Genomic DNA, 4,665 nt, shown 5'->3' on the forward strand with positions numbered 1-4,665 from the left:
CTGTGGCCGGAGCCTCGTTCCCCGATTTCTACATTCCCTCACCCGTGCAAACGAAAGACCCAGTAATACGCGTACCCACCGCATCCAAACAATTATGGCGGCGGCGGCAGGGCCCGCAGCACTGTGGCCCTGCCCACCCTCGGCTCCTCCAGCGGGGAGGCGCAAGGCCGTGCCGTGGCCGAGCCAAGGCCTTGGGGCGCCCTGTGGCCGCCCCCGGTCTACCTAGCCTTGGCGCGCCCCCGCCCCTTTGCGGGCGGTGGAGGCCACCGCTGTGGTGCTGACGCACAGCTGTGAAAACCGGCTGCTCTCCTGGCAGTGTGCGTCTCCGTTCGTCCTAGGTGTGTACTTGGGGGACAGGTGACATGGAGGTGCAGGTGCTTTTCTGGCTATGTACGATACCCACACATCTAATGGCCGCTGTGGTGTATGTGTAGTCCCAGTGTATCACTATGTGCAGCTCTGCAAAGTGTCTGCAGCTCTATACACAGCTGCTACTGCCTGTGTAGCCAGCAGTGCTTGTCTGTAGTCTATGTAAACCACATAATTCTCTCATGACAGTTTCCTATGTACTGCCTTGTACACTCACATGTTCTGTTACCCACACATGGTTTAACAGTCTTTGACATCTTCCTCATACCTGTTGCTCTAAGCACTGATTTGCCTCACATACCCTACAATTACTTCACTACACCTGTCCCTACAGGAACAGATTGAAATTGCTCCTATATACCACAGAAGCATTCTGAAAGATCTACTGTGATTTTCAGGGCTCCATGTAACTGTCATAGCCCTAAAAACTGTTTACAAAAAATACTGAAAAATCCGTAAGTATATAAAAATAAAACTTCAACTGACAAAGCTTTAAGTCTATAACAGTCTTGAATTAATAAAACTGCACTTTTACAGCTGAAGCTACTTCCATCTGTGGAACCTTACCTTCCTGAGATGCTAAACTAGTTAACTGCTCTGCTGAGATCTTCAGCCTCAGTAGATGTCTGGGTGTGTTAAAAAGCTCACACTCACTCGCTTGCAATAGTAGCCTTGTCAATCAGAAACACTGAGACAACCATAAGCAATCTAGTAAGTATATATAGCAATGCATTTAAGCAGTCAATTCATTTGAAGGTAAAAGATATTTTGATAAGCATCTTTCACTCTACGTATCCAAGAAATACAGGTAGTTTTATTTAGCTGGTAATACATTGAAAGTTTTGAGGATATATGTTGTAATTGAATTTTAAATTTCATGTGAACAATGTAAAGAACAAAAAGGGGTGTTGGACACTCAATTTTATGAGCAATTGTTGCCAGAGCAATGTGACCCAATTCCATGGTAAAGCTTTAGCAACATGCATCTCATCCATGTTGCTAAAGAAAGTGTTGCTGTTAAGTTTTTACTTCTTGCTACTGTACTGTCTTTTCTATTGTGTTGTCATTTGCATGCTTATTTGCTTGCAAGATGAACAAGATGAGCCATGGTAAATGTTTTAAAGTTGAAAGATAAAAGCACTGGGTTGTTGATTTGCATTCTCAAATCATGGAATTTTATATGTCTGTCTATGTGGAAAGAACACATCAAACCTAATTCAGGCCTTGGCAGAAATTTGCAATATACACATATAAATATGACTACACTTCTTTCCTTGAGCCAGTATATTTGCAGAATATTTTAATCTATACCAGCATTTCAGTCTATAAATACATGATCATTTGCTGTGTCAGAGTACTAGCTACTTTGTTACAGGGAAATTATTTAATCACTTCAATGTTTTGATGCTTCCATCTATAAAATTAATTTGCAGAGATACCCACTTGGATCAGTCAGGGCCTAAAGGCAACTGAAGTTCTATTTCAAATAATCTCAAATATATTTCTACAAATTTTTATCTCAAAATTTTATCAATTTTATCTTTATTAAAAGAACACAATTTTTGAAGAGATGATCTCTCTTTTTTGAACTTGTCAACAGTTACTTATTTCAAGATAATCAATAGAAACATTCAATCAGTTCATAGAACTTCTGTAACTAATGACAGTATTATACAACCTGCCAAACTGAAATATGAGAGCACTATTAATTAAAAGTGTATAGTTAAAAGCCTTGGGTTTTACATTTAGACAGAGAATATTCTCTATATATCAACATAATTTTATGCCTTCTAATGTGGATAAAGATTAATCAGAATTTAATCAAAGTTTTTCACCAGTGAATTTACACAGGGTTGCACAGAAGTTGCTCATGTACTTTAGAAAGTATTGCTTACTGTTCTCAGAATCAAAACTTTAACAGCTCTGAAAAAGAATTGGTTTCATATGCAGGTATTTAAAGTGCAATTTCTTCTGTTGAGAATGATAATGGAAGAAAAGCTATTTTTGTTTTTGATCTTCAACGTAATTACACTGCCATCCCTCAGGACTTTCCAAAAATACAGAATTTCATAGAGTTTGAATATTTCTTATAGGGTCATAATTAGCCTGTCTAGTAATTTCATACAACATAAGCCTTTTTTTAAGTCCACTTCATATGGTTTTCAGATACAGTCATTTGTACCATAAGGCACTCCTATCAGCCATGTTGTGCAGAACATTATCTATGTATTTTATGAAACAATGTAAAGACAATACAAAATACTAAAGTAAAGTATGTAAGAGCAATCAAACTGATTCAGACCATGGATACCATCTAATCTAGAAGTCTTATTGGCACAGTTAGTATAGTACATAGTATATATTACTCTTGCATCGTGATCTGTGTACCTGTAGTCCAACTATCTGTGATGAATGTTCCTCCAAATGCCTACTAATATGTTGGGTTTTCATAGGTTTAGGTGAGGTTGGCTTGGACCATAGGGTTGGTCCCTTGCTGTTTGCATAAACAGTAAGTGCTTTTTTATGCTGGCTTTTCTTCTTCAGTTAGCATCCTGAGTGTCATAGTATCACAGAATCATAGAATGGTTTGGATTAGAAGGGACATTAAAGGTCACCTACTCCAACACCCTGCAATAGGCACAGACATGTTCAACTAGATCAGGTTGCTCAGACCCCAGTCCAGCCTGAACTTGAATGTTCCCATTACCCTTTGTCCTATCATTATAGGGCCCTACTAAAATCTCTGCCCCCTTGTAGGTACTGGAAGGCTGCAATAAGGTTTCCCTAGAGCCTTCTCTTCTCCTGGTTGAAGAGCTCCAACTCTCTCAGCCTTTCATAGGAGAGGTGTTCCATCCCTCTGATCATTTTTGTGGTCCTCCTCTGGATCTGCTCCAACAGGTCCATGTCTTTTCTGTTCTGAGGACTTCAGAGCAGAACACAGTACTCCAGGTGGGGTCTCACCAGAGAAGAGTAGAGGAGGAGAATCACCTCCCTCAACCTGCTGGCTTCATGTCCTGGCTGTTCATTCAGGAACACCCAAATTCCTCTCATCAGTCTGTACCAGATGAGGAACTGAGACTCCTTTTTCTCTACTGACTCAGCTACCAGTGCAGCTTGCATGTTTTAGCTTGGGGGTGGGAACACATGGTCACACTGCTTTTCTGGGCAGGATGCTCAGTAGGGTGCCCAACTCACATTTGCCTATGCTTTCTGTTATGTGGACAGTACTGCCAGGCTGCTCTGGAAGTCCTGGGTTCTGAGGAAGATAAGTTTATATATTTTCCACAAAGAAATTACTTCATCTTCCTAAATTATATTTTACCCTAGGTGCAGGTCCTCTCATCAGTGGTTGATGAGGTGATTGTTGTCAGACCATCAGTTTGGTATCCTCCCGGTACTGCAAGCTCGCTGTTCACACAGTTTTACAAGATGCACTCTCACACTTTACAAGAAGGACTCCTTGTAGTTTCCCATGTGGCACCCTGTTGACAATTCCAAGACATAGAAGATATGGACAATACCGTCATCTGCAGGGATGAGGAAGGAATAAGATGGCAACAACTGACTGTAAAGAGCAAATGTAAAGCTGGTGACACCTGGCATGAAAAGCACTCTAGGATGTTACCATAAACTGTACTTAAGGGGAGGACTTAGGAGGGGAGGACTGGCCCGTTCACTGAGTTGAGGCACTTGCATCCACATTAGCAACTGAAACATTATGGACACTTACGGAATGCATCTTCCAGTGTTGTTGCATTGAAAAGGCACACAAAATTTTCATGCATCAAGACTGCATCACTAAGAGAAAGCACGTAAGTGGCAGTGATAAAAGATTTGCCTTGACAATGCACTGTTGATATGGACTAAAATGCTGTAGTAGGCATATCCGTAGTTAATTTAGAAGCTTGACATGTTAATCAGTATTTAAAGTCTCTTATAGTTTGGTTACACTGAGTTTGTAGTAAACCAGTAACACACATAGAATTATCAGTAATGATTTTTAAAATAAGGTATATTTCTAGAGCAGTTTTACCTGTATAATGAGTAAAAATAATCCAGTATAACAGTATATTATATATACTTTTATATATATATATATATATACAGTATATTCTCAGTATCTGATGTAACAAATGTAAAAAACACTGAGTAGGCATATGTTAAGCCACATTGTATTTTAAATAGACAAATACAGATTTGTTTGGTTGCCATGCGAAATCTGAGATTATACCAGCCACTGAAAATCCACATTTCTTTAGGAAAATTACTAAAATCTCCAGCCCAAATCCTGGAAGA

Source organism: Athene cunicularia, assembly GCF_003259725.1.
Source record: "Athene cunicularia isolate RWA chromosome Z unlocalized genomic scaffold, athCun1 chrZ_part4, whole genome shotgun sequence".
NCBI lineage: Eukaryota > Metazoa > Chordata > Aves > Strigiformes > Strigidae > Athene > Athene cunicularia.